The following is a 12822-nucleotide window of genomic DNA, read 5'->3' as shown; positions in this document are numbered from 1 at the left end:
GAGAAAAAGGTGAGGTAATGCGAACTTGGGTGCTTGGTTCGGTCGACGTCCATTGTGCAGGCGAGTGTCAAAAATCGAACTAGCTGCACCTAGTAATCCATTCATGTCTGTTCGCCTGAGGAAGGCGGTACGGAACAAGATACCTGCCCGAGGGCACCTGTCAGTATTTGCACAGGGTTCACGCCTACCGTTACCGTGGTCTGCCAATAGGGCGGTGACGCGAACCCTTTTTTTTTTTTTTTTTTTTTTTTTTTTTTTTTTTTCAAATACCCATTTTCCCTTCCGACATGAGGTGCACGCGGTCTCGCAGCTGGGATAAGGTGCCTCGTCAAACGACCGTATTTGCGCTGTCCAGGTCCGGAATGAGCAGGTACCTACGCAGGAGGTGAGCCTGGGTGCGGTATTAGTTTGGCGCTTCGTAATGAGAGAAGACCGGGAAAGAGAGGAAGTAGAAATTAACAGGAGGGAGAAACAGGCATAGCATTGTCAAGGCCTGCATTAGATCGGCTGGGCTATGCACTGCTATATTATTATGCTCGACGCTGCCATTTTCACCTTGACTCTAAAACGGTGGGTTGTGTACCTCTTCTTCTTTTTTTCTCTGTGCGCTCTGCTCTAATCTATTTACCTCACCTCACCGTATCTACATCGTGATTGAGTAGCGAGTAATGATCGAATGGTCCAGTTGGTGTCAAGTCACTTGTCTCACCGTCTGCTTTTACCGCAATATCAGTCTAATTCCCCGAGCAATGCTACATGCCTTGCGTTAGGTTCGTTATTAAACGCGGTTCCAATTCTCCAGGGAAACCCTCCCCTGAATGGTATCTTATGACCTCAGCCTTCACAGCGTCCCAAGAAAGTCGCAAAACCAAGAACGGGACATTTAAACTTTCTCATCATTACCATCCAGATGACAACCTTTTGCACGATTTCAGGGAGGCAAAGGTGGCAGCAGACAGGCTGGTACCTTGGCGGTTGTGTACAGAGTTCCATACGTTTCTTCAAGACGGTTCTCCTGCGGCATTCTCATACCATGCCAACCATGCCGTGCTAAGCCAAGGTGGTAGCGTCTGCCTGTCCGCCTTCCTTGCTTCAGAGGCCCTGCCCTGGCGCTTGCCATGTCTTTTCATTGCCAGTTTGCCGTGGGCATGGGCGGAAAGAACTCCGCATCCGCACACCTTCCTGAAAATGAAACCGCATTCGAGCAAAAGGACTGGCACGCTGGTTCACTGCACCTGCACCACTGTGTCGTGTCGCATTGTATTGTATGTCATCGTAAGAGCCTGAGGTGATTGAGGGAGGGAAGGCACAGTACGGATGTTCTTCGTAGTTTCGTACTCGTCGTCCGTACTTCATACTCGATGCTATCTGTGCCTGCCGAGCATTTGTGGTTCCTTCCTTGTCGACTAGGAAGATGAAGTTGCTCGAGTCTTGTCCCGGTTTTATTTCCCTTCTTCGAATTCTTCCAATACTTCCACGACCCCCCTTTTTTTTCCCACTTCCTTTGGTCCCCGTCCTGGTTGTCGTTCCTCGTGCGCCTTTGCCCCGAACCAGCAACAAAGCACCCACCACCCTTCCCAGCCCCCGGGTTCGGGAAGAGTACGTCTCCAGTTGGTACTCTGTCACTCTGTGTATCCGTAGAATATTTGCCCTAGCCAGGCAGTGAGAGTGACCTGACCACAATTCCCGCCGTGTACGCAGGAGAGATCCATCTACTTCCCCCCTCCCCCCGGGGCCCAGCAGTGAACAGCGTCCACCATTGCATACCTTACCTTACCTCGTAGGCCCACACACCCCGAACTATCCCGTCTGGCACTGCCGCCATGCCGCTGTGGTTCCCACGCTGGCACGTTGTTGGCGGTGTCGTCTAGTGGCTTCTCCCCTTAAAAATAAATAAAAAAGAGACATGCTCTGTGCAGACTGCAGCATGCACTCCCGCGAATGTGGTCCTAGTCTCCCACCTCATGGCCATGCTCCTCTTGATTCCCGTCCAGTCAGTGGGAGTGAGGTAAGTACGGGCACGGAGGTTCCCCAAGCCCAAGGAACACACAAAGGTGAAGTATCCGCCAGAAGGAGCAGCCGCCCGCCTGCCATCTTGACCCCTCCTCGTCCCTTCCCGTCACGGCGTCGACCCCAAAAAGACCCCCCTCCCTTCACAACTCCCGTTTCTTCAGGATGAGAATACCGTACGTGCGTGGGTGGATTCCAGGTTGGATTCCACCTGCAGGCCAGCACGCGCCAGCAGATGTGATGAACCCTTATTCTTGTCTCAATGCTGCCAATTGCACTTGAACATATCATACTATATCCTGACGTTCTCTCACCACCATCACAGCCAACGCACAGTTACTCGAAACAGCGCTGTCATCCTCTCGGGGCCCTGCTGGCAGTCCGTATCTCGGCCTTCCTGGATGCCGCCCGTCTGTTTTCTTGTTACAATCCACTTGACACACCCACGACACACGATACACGCGGTTGAATCGCTCCAATTCGTCTTCTGGCGGCCTCTCCTACACCCAAAAGACGCCGGGAAAACACTCATCATTACGTCAACCCCTGTTAATCCTAGCATCAGCGCGAGCTTCGTCGCTCTTTCACATGGCTGACAGCCTGGACCATCCATGTCGCACCGCCCAAGTGGCCACACACAAAGATCAGAACTATCTTCGACGACACCCACACGAGCTCTCATCACCGACATTGACGGTTGACCAACCTACCATACAGATTACAAACCATGCCACTCTGTATTCCTCTGTACAGTACGGAGTACACACGGAAACTCCGCCGCTTCCAACGGTTCATGGCCATGGGTGTCCTTCCAATTGGGCAAGGTAAACGTCTCTAACCATGTTCGCCAAAAATTGATGAGACGATTGCCAACCCTGCAAACGTCACGACCGCCGCACGCGAATCGACGTGGTATCGTTACTCTGCAGTCCGGCCACGGCACGCTCAATGTATGGGTACCTGAAAAGGGCAGGGCAGGGTAGGGCACCTTGCTGCCCACTGCCATGCTCGCCGCCTCGAGATCCGAGGTACCCGCCAGCTGCATCTTACGAGGATCTGCCCCTGCTCTGTGGATGCACCAACCATGCAGACGCTCGCTGGGCGTGGGATACTGGGCGGCATTCATACCTCTCTTCTCATTCGGGAACTCTACCTGGCGGCACCTGCTGTCTGTCTGCTGCAGAACAAAAACACTCGCCAGGGATTGGCTGCATACATGGTACATTAAAACCGCGCACAAGTCAACCTTGATCTCATCTTCCTAGCCGTATGGATGTACAGGCGATGGTCGGCTCGTTCTGACATCCCGATTGTGCAGCAGCAGCAGCCTGCACGCGAGAGAAATAAGAAACCCATAGGTTGGTTAGGATATACGTCCGGTGGCCGGAGTGCGGACGAGCTCCGAGTGGCCTACCTACTCGACATATGGCCCATGGGTCGACTCAATCTCGACTGTCCAATGCGGCCGGCATCACACCGGTTGCACAAGTATGGATACATCACGACAATGTACAAGTAGCGGAAAGCGGAGTCCTCGGGGCCGATTACCGACGAAATCACCATGAACCTCCACGCCAAGCGTTATCAATGAAGCTCCTGGCCCCCAGGAGCATGCAGGGTCACGCTGCTACGAACACGAATCGTCTGGCGCCGTCGAAGAATAGACGGGCGATGGCTTCTGATGGACCAGAATAAAACGTACACTGCTCAGGGTGATTCGCTACGGCAGTTCACAGCAGGCGTAACCGCCGCACCCTCCAAGTCATTACGCTTCTTTCACTTCGACAGTATGACGTATGTCAAAATCCAGTGGCATGTTCTGTTGAGGGCAATGTTCGGACACCAGGGGCCGAAGCGTCCCAATCACACTCTATATTCGTACTGTGCAAGATCGACCATGGTGAGCTGCCCAGCTGTCAAATATTGTCAACAGTCCCTACCACTCCGTCCGTTTTGTGCACTTACTGAATGCTACGAGCATGAATCAGCTTGGTATGGTCATCTATTACTCGGGCTTTGCAGGTTTACCGTCACCTATCGTCCAAAACTACTGTTTCGAGCCATCATGCCATCCAGCCTTGGAATTACACGATGGCCCAGCACCAGCAGTGGCAATCACCTTGGAAACAAGGCAATCCCTCGTTCGTCGAGCTGAACACCCGAGTCCAGAAATTCTACAGAACGTCCAGAAACCCAGTAGTTCGAGAGCTTTGAACTAAGGAGGCTGGGCAAACCTTGCTACCACGCTACTTGTCCTGGGTTTTCCGGTCCTGTTCCAGGGAGAAGGGGGTGGTAGCGTACGATAGTGAAAGATTAGAACGGCCGCCGGGAAAGCTCTTGATGATCAGAAGACACGATATCAAGGTCTGCTGTCCATCCCCCTTCGCGCGCTCATGGCCATGAGCCAAGGTATACACTACGGTTCCATGTCGTTCTTGGCATAACGATACGGAAAGCTCAGGATCAATATCGCGCACAATCACCCGTTCTACGAAATACAGTATCACAGTATGAATCCTCCACCGGTCCAGAGGGCGAGCAATTGCCGTCCGCAAATCGCTACGTACCTCTTTTGCCGCTTCTCCTGACATACTGTGTGCGAGAAATACAAGGCTACTGTTACCTCATGACGGATGTTGGGATGTTGTGCAGGATCCACGAGTCAAGCGAAACGGCCCCAAAACACACATTTCCGTACAGTAAAATCGGACTTTGGCCGAGTCACCGCTTCACTGTCAGCAACAGTCGCCTATGTCCGACCGACCGTCTATTATGGCGTCCGCCTGTCAAATGCCGGCTAGTTTTCGTGGCATCAGCACCGAGGTTGAGAAGGATGGATGGAAATGCACAGGCACCGCCACGGAAAAGAATGTCTGAAACATGTCTACAGTCGTCAGTTCAATCAACAGTAATCGCGGCATGGACGTTTCTTTTGGATGCCCCAAAGAAAGAGCCAGAAGAGCCTCACGCCCCATCTCTACCCGCGCCCGCCGTCCAATGGGCAGCTTTCGCATCATTTTCACAACGGGACGGGGCCATCTCAGATGATGGAGAACGGGGCACAGAGATCGATCTCACTGGACCCATCTCAGCCATGACCACAAACTCCTTTTGTTGCGGGCTGCAGATGTCAGAAAGCGACAGCTCGATTGACGTCGTGGCATGGCATGTCAAAAGCCCAAAAAGAATGTTCAACTTTGGCAAGCCAGTTCAGCATTCCGCGACCTGACTCGACACGACACATGTCGCATACAGCGGAAATGCTTTTTCCCCCTGAGTGTCGACTTTGGTTTCCGTTTCTGCTTGGTACTGACTGCTGCCTCGAGAGCAAGCTCGCTCACTTGTACTGTGCAATTCAACCATAATACATCCACTACGCAAGCTTCCCCAGCCACTCCGACTACATCAATTTACAGGGGTACGCGAAGTCCAAACAATTGCAGGACCCAAGAGCAATCCTGATTCCTGAACCTGCTTCCCCCCGACTCTCTTCCGCCTATGAGGGTGTCTTTATCAGACACCGCATCACGCGGTCGTCGATTCGAATTGTGAACAACAAACGACACGACGCTGGCTTGGGGGCCGCAGTCGGAGACGCTGTCCTTCTCCGTGCAAGAAGTATTCCGCATCATCATCACCATCTATAATGCACGGTTGAAGGGGTTTGCTAACACCCTTCGCCTGAGAAAGTTAGAGGCTTCGCTGAACTGGTGACCAGCTTGGGTAACCAGCGCAAGAAGTAGCGACATAGGTACCAGCCAGTATGCAGATTATACCCGGCTCAATTATACCCGGCTCATCGGCATAGTTCACTCTTATTCGGCTACCTGACAGCAACCCCTCACACCCCCATGCTTGGTGGCGTCGCTGGCTGCATTTTGAGGGACACCGTGGGACGCATTGGACAGCTCGAGAATCGTGGGACGATGACGCTCGAGCATAGTGAAGTGAGGGTCCACGGCCCCATTCAACCCTTCTTGCCGGTATTCCAAGTCTCCATTATTCTCTTCTAGAAGCACAGGATCTGGAAGCTTTGGCCATATCTCGAGATTCCATCGTCAAGATGTACGACTTCGACAACTTGACATCAGACGGTGGCGCTGCAATTCTTCCCAATCCTGATGTGTTCCAAACTCTGTTGCAAGCCATTCCAAAGTGACGAATCACTCACGCCACGCTTGCATCATGAGCCCTGGGAGGGTGCAGAGATTTTTTTGTGTCCGAACTTCCCCCGATCGAGAGACATGCTTGCCATGGGATACTTCAGGACGTCGTGCTTTGGCCTGGTTCCGGCATCAAGGTTCAAAGGAAGTGAGAGGAACGAACTCGCAAGAGGCTTGGCTTGAAGGCTGGGAGCGGAGAGATATCCGACAGTTACAAACACGGTCAAGCGGCTTCCGTCCGACACCATCGTCTTTTTCTACCGTCTTTACTCCGTACCGGTACGGATACTAATATAGAGTCAGGGCTTTCCATACAGGCTGCGGGCAATCTGTTGTCAGCCATGTGTAAATCTCGCGTCCGCGATCGACCACCATCTCACAGTTAGCTCCGAAAAGCACCACTTCTCTCCCGCTGGCATATGGCGACCAAAGCTTATTGCCATCCTACAATCGGCCGAGAGAGATGACAAATGTAACTAATTACGGTCTAGCTCGGTCAAATTGGGAATTCATGTCCGCTAATCTTGTGTGACGAAGCCACGGTGCGACGAGTCCCACGCTGTATTCGCGGCCCCCAACAAGGCTGCAACGAATACTCTCTCAATGCGAGGGAAGGACAAAACTGACAGCAACGATCAGGTGGTAGAAATGGTCGAGTGAAGACGGGCTCTTTCCGGGCTGCAACAGACATCCCAGTTGCGACGACTTGGGGCATGTTGCAAGTACATTGGGATGGGCAAATTGCGTACCATCAGGCGATAGGTGCTACTGCGCGCACAGCGAACGAGAACCGAAACCAGAGCATCTCCTTGTGGCAGATCCCTGAAAGACGAGTCGGGGTTTGCTTCGTGAGGTAAACCGATGCTGAGTTGTGGCTGGCGATCTCGGCAGGGATTCGCGTCAGTGCCTCGGTCTGATGGAGGGGATCAACTCATCATCGTTTATTCAGCTACCAACGTTTTGTCGTGTCAGAAAGAGAAAAGCCCTGCTGGCCAAGGCCTTCCAGCATTGGCAAGTGTAGGCGCCGCAAGTTCAAGGTTGCCAGAATTGCTCTCACTCTCAAGGTGAGTTTTATTTCTTCCACCTGCTTGAACAGCAGTGCATGCTCGCGGCTTACAGCGGGTTTAGGGAAGTAAGTTTAAAGAACCTATTCATGAATTCTCCGCCTCCTGCTACCCATTGCTGTGGCCTGTGGATGGGATACAACGGTCGTCCAGCCTTCTTTGCGGGGCATGTGGTTCTGGCAACCTAGTCCCTTTGGTGTTCCCGGAGGAGGCTGTCTTGAAGTTGGAGAATCATCAGCAGCGGGATCTCAAGCATCTTCATCAGGGCGTCGGGACCCTCCATTCGAAGAACAAGCGCATTGTTGGTGGAGCTTTGGTCTGGTCTCCCGCGTGGCTTCAACAGAGTTGAGGCTGTTTTGCGGTTCCCCTGAAGACTCCACCATCAACCACCCACCTTGCGTCGAGATGGCAGCCGCAGGCCTAAGCTGAGAACCCTGTTGCTGTGCGGCACAAGCTCGATGCGACTGATGTTCTCGCGCGGCAGTGTTATCTGATTGCATCTGCCCCAACGCCCTGGTCGGACTTCAGGACGGCGGAATTCGCCGTCACATACCGTACGCTCATTGACCGCCATTCGCAAAGAGGCCAGCAGGTTTCGAGACTAGAGAATCGAATGCGCAGCGCGCACGTCTTGCAAGATGACGAGCAAGGGTGGCTTCTTCCCCTACCTCACGCGAGTCATGAAGGATAACTACGTCAACAGATCGCGTCGCTTCCGACCTTTTGTTCAACACTATCCGTACACTAGCAGCCCGTTACGTTTTCCCTTCTATCAATCCACTAACGAAGAGAATTCTAGCCATCCGTGAGTTGGCTTCAGTCACCGTCACGGAACTACCACACACTATCAAGCTCTGACTCGCTCGTATCCGAAGGACAGCTCGGAAGGCCGTGAGCCCATGTCCATCCAGTTCCGCTCAGCCGCTCAGCGGAAGTACGTACACACAAAAGTGCCGGCCGGGAATCCCAAGTTCTCTCGCTAGTCAGGTTTTGACACGACGAGGAGTGTTTCTTGCTCCAAATACCCCTCACGAGGCCTTTGCGAGTTGGCGGCGCGGCGGCACCCTGGGATCGCTCCATCGAATCAGGGTCTTTGCCTGCAAGATTTGGCACAGTGCTGCTAGTGCAGTCGAATGGGACGCCAGGCCGCTTGAGTCGACAAGTCGAAATATCCCCGAGACTGCAAGGATACGGAAACCAGTCATTTTGCAGCGACAGCTGGACTAAGACGCTACGAACACGGCTGGCATGGAAGCATTTGTTCCCGTTGACCGCGCCCTAACGCAGCAGTGACAGCGCTGGTCAAACTTTCGCAAACCTATTGTCTTCTTCCGAGAAAGACGCCGTGGCCGCTGCCGCCGCCGCTACCTAAGAAGCAGAGACAGACCTTACGAATACATAGGCTCACAATCACTCAGTCGCTCTGGATGACATGGCGAACCATGACAAGGTCGCGTCAAATCTCCACCTCGAACAGCAGACCCACGATAGTCCACGTGGGAGCGGTATGCGAATCCATGCCCGACCGTCGATGGGAGGTTGAGGCAATTCCTTCTCGAAAATTCGTTACGTACGGTTACACAATAGTTATGCAAGCATCTGATGGGACACACGTCGCTGGGTGGTCACACCACTCTCTCGGCGCGGTTAGCTCTAAGCTGAGGCCTGAAGCTGAGTAGGGCTGCCCTGTGACACACCACTCCAAGACGCCTCCTACAGAACATGTACTGTATAAGCGAATCGGTTCGGGTTTGTGCCAGCGAGCAGAATGCAGTTATGCCCTGCGCCGGGACAGACTTGTAAAAGCAGGGCTTCTGCCGGATCCAAGTGGGGGGGCAGTCGGGGGGGCCTGTTTTTCGAGTAACTGGCGCGAGAAGCGTCGGGAATGCAGCTCGTCTGATCTGTCGTTCGGGCCATTGTCTCCAGCTCCAGCCTTGCTTGTTTCATTTGTGGCTGCGATGGCTGAGAGATTCAGTGCAAATTCGCAAGCCTTATCTGTATTCCGTGTTGCAACTTTTGGGCACCGTGCACCCGCCCAGCGAGGTGAGCCATGCGTCTCTCTATTTCGGCAGGCAAGGGGATCGTAACAACGTCGACAATGGATGTTCCTGCAATATCAAATTGTCATTTTGAATGGCAGGTAGCATCTCCGGTCCGTGGTTTGAAGGACGCCTCACGTCCGGGATGTGCAACTCGGAAGCCGTTCACGATTCAGTCAAGCCCGGGTATGACGACAGTCTTTGAGTTAAAGGACCGACTGATTCAACATGCTTCGATATGACATCTCGGCCGGATGCCGATCATGGAGCTTTTGCCAAGTTCATCTCGCCAACTTCGGCCAATCTCACGGCTTTGAAGGGACGACTCCTGACCAGCCTCAACCCCGGGTCCCACGGCCGTGTATCACAATCTTTTTCAACAACGCGGCGCTCTTCCGGGCGGGTCCCCCGCGGGTTGCGGAGGGCTTGCGGACTTTTTTTTTTGGCTGCAAGAGATTGGAGGCAGCGTTGCAGTACGGATACGGATATCTATCTCAAGATGCAATTGCGTCATTTGCCAACAGTTCACGACTTAAGTAAATGCGCCAGAGGGTCTTGCAACTTGTCAAGTCAAATTGACGTCATAAGCAGTAATGATGGTCTTGAGACTCTGCACTTTATGCAGCAATCACGATGCTGAAGGACGGTTGAGACCTACTTCATACAGATGCCAGCGGTTGAGCGCACCCGTTCCGCGTTCCGCTTCTCGTTGTCGACGATGATTGCGGTTCCGCTTGCGGCAGCCATCAATGCGCAACTTCAAGAACGAGCATCCTTGACAGACTCGGAGAAGGCATTCTACCGGATATTTGAACAGAATATAGTCTGTGTCTATGACTTGGGAGATGAGCTCCGGTCGCAATGCCCGTATGCGAGATTGGCCGCCATTACTTTACAAAGGTTTTAGTCTCCTTCAGATTTTCACAGTGTCTATAAACTCTAGCATTCTTCAAACTACCATCGAGAAATAGCTCGCGTTGCGCAAAGAACGAGAGTAACATGAGGACTGCTTAAGGGGGGCCCAGTTCACTTGATAGTCCAGATACATATTGCGAGCAACGCGCCGCATTGCCATGGCATGAATGTTTCGGGGACTCCCCGACCGACATACGCGCGATGACCTGGCAACTAACCACGTCAAATGGCTCCTGGCGATCGGATTGGGGGAGGGAATGCAGCAAAGACAAGACTATGAATTGTTCTAGCCGAAACAGAACCCCTATTCTGTCGCATCAAGGAGCGCAAGACGAGGACGCGCACCGCCCTAGTAAGGGTTAGGGGAGCAAGGGCAGCACGTCCGGCGGCTCTCCTCAAAACAGAACTTCTAATTCGGGATCCAAGGTGAGGGCAGAGCGCGTACGAACTACAACGTATTCCACCGTACACACGTCGGTGATGTGTAATACTGTAAGGATGTCTCCTGATGCGTTTTGTTGCGCTCAGTGTTGCTGCTATCCGCTGTTTCCGCCGCATGAGCGTTGCTAGCGCTCGCCACGACCAGTTTCGCCCCCTTACTACGGTGCATAGTGGTATTCGTAGGGTTTTGTTTTATTTTTCTTTTGACAACGTGGACTCGTGGAGATGTCAAGCAGAGGCTAGAGCTTCGATCGAGCGTTTCCAATGTTCTAGAGGCGAGGCTATGTTGCGCTATGCGATTTCGAGACCCGCACATGCCGCGTACCGGGCACAAGCCGGATGAGAATATCAAGAAACACAGCACCTGGCACCTGCATTGTGGACATCCCGGGGGAGGAGACTGAAGGGGAGGAGGAGGTCCATACGGATATCGGACGACGAGATGGCTTCTCGCGTTGACCACAGTTGCCGATTCCCCGACCTCATTCGAGATGCCCCAGGTCAACGTGCGAGCCTGCTGTTCCTCTTCGACGAGGGGCCACCACACTGTACAGGCGGTTGTTGCCCCCTTTGCTCCCTTGATTCCTTCGAACCGAGACCCCGGGGTTGATGGAAATCGGTGGGTAGGTGAGAGAGCGGTCGCCACTTGACAAGGTTATGTGGAAGACTGGAGGCTCTTCAGCTTTCGTTGCAAATGGGCACACTTTTTTTTTGCTGCTAGAAGCCTGGGATACCAAGGTTCTGGAATGCCGTATGCGAGGTATTTTGTGGTTCTTTGGCACTCTGGCAGTTTGCTTGGTGTACGGAGACTCACGTACTGGATTGTGAGTCTCTCTGTGCGATTACTGAGTGAACTGACTGTGTGTACCTGTGTCTGATGTTTTTCCCCTGCCATTGTTGAGGCTTGTTTCTTGCATGACGGACCGCGTTTTTGTGGGTTCTCGCGCGGCCCCTTGGGTAATGTCTCGGGGGTGTTCTGCCGCGCGAAGAAGAGGAAGGGGGGCAAGGCTCAAGCAAGGGAATGAACCGGAGCGGAGAGAAGGACTCGAAAGTCGAGCAGAGCAGAGCATGGTCACGGGGTCACGAAGAGGTGGGGGGTGTGCGCGAATGTTCGAGACGACGAGCGGGTTCTTGGGGAATTTTGGATTATCTCGGGTACAGCGAGAGACGAGACGAGACGAGATGGATGGTTTGCTTCTGGCTTGGTTTGGTTTGGTATCGGTGGTCATTTTTTATTTTATTTTTCCGCTTGAGTCTCGAAACGCTTATTTGGTCGGAAATTTGGTACTTGCGTCTAGACGTAGGGAAGCTTTTGTGGGAGATGAGTTCTGCGTTTTTGTGACTCGAGTCCTCGACGACTTTGAGCTAACATTGCAGAAAGGACGCAGAATTGACGGTGGGTACGATGATAGTGTGTTAACCTGTGCGTGCGAATCGTGATATCGACATCTAAAAACTGCCTTTGCAAACTGAAGGTCCTTCTATCACCAGAGAACCCCATGCCTGGACACTTTGGACTCTATCGCCTTGGAGTGTGAAGGACAGACACACTGGAAGCAGATTCTCTCTCGTGGAATTACGGATATACGGACTTGGCATTCACAGTGTGTAACTGTGAATGTCTATATCTGGTTTATCACCCAACCCCCTTCTCGAGTCGAGTGACCCGACCCAAGCCCTTGACCGCCGTCTCGTTGTGTTTTTCTTTTTTTTTATGTGAACCTAGGTCTCTCTCGATAGGGGTGTGTGGCTCACGATCGTGACCTCCTCTCCTCCTCCTCACCTTACCTCATCTTCGAAAAAAGACCGCGTGACTAGAAAGCATCGGGACGTGCCCGCCCACCGCTTCTGGTTGGGGGTAGGGAAAAGAGGGGTAAGTGTAATGCTGGTGAAAATTCTGCAACGCGCCTTTTTTTTTTTTTTCTACTGATTCTCGTCACTTCTATGAATGAGAGAAAGAAAGGACACAGTAACGTAACAGTCTTGGGAAGCAAATTCGGAGTCTGGCGGGTGACGAGGTCACGATGAGTTTGTGAAGAAGGAACGAATGGGGAAAGTTGATGTTCCATGAGGAGGGCGACGGGTCAACAAGAAGGGATGAATCCTTTCGTTGATTTAAACCTAGTACTCAAAGTACTGGGTGAAAATAGGCGTCTATATAAAAATGAAGTTTGATAAACAAAAGATCAT

This window comes from Colletotrichum godetiae (genome assembly GCF_030913485.1).
Source record: "Colletotrichum godetiae strain CBS 193.32 chromosome Unknown BDP55scaffold_3, whole genome shotgun sequence".
NCBI classification, from domain to species: domain Eukaryota; kingdom Fungi; phylum Ascomycota; class Sordariomycetes; order Glomerellales; family Glomerellaceae; genus Colletotrichum; species Colletotrichum godetiae.
Note: the sequence above shows the minus strand (reverse complement) of the source record.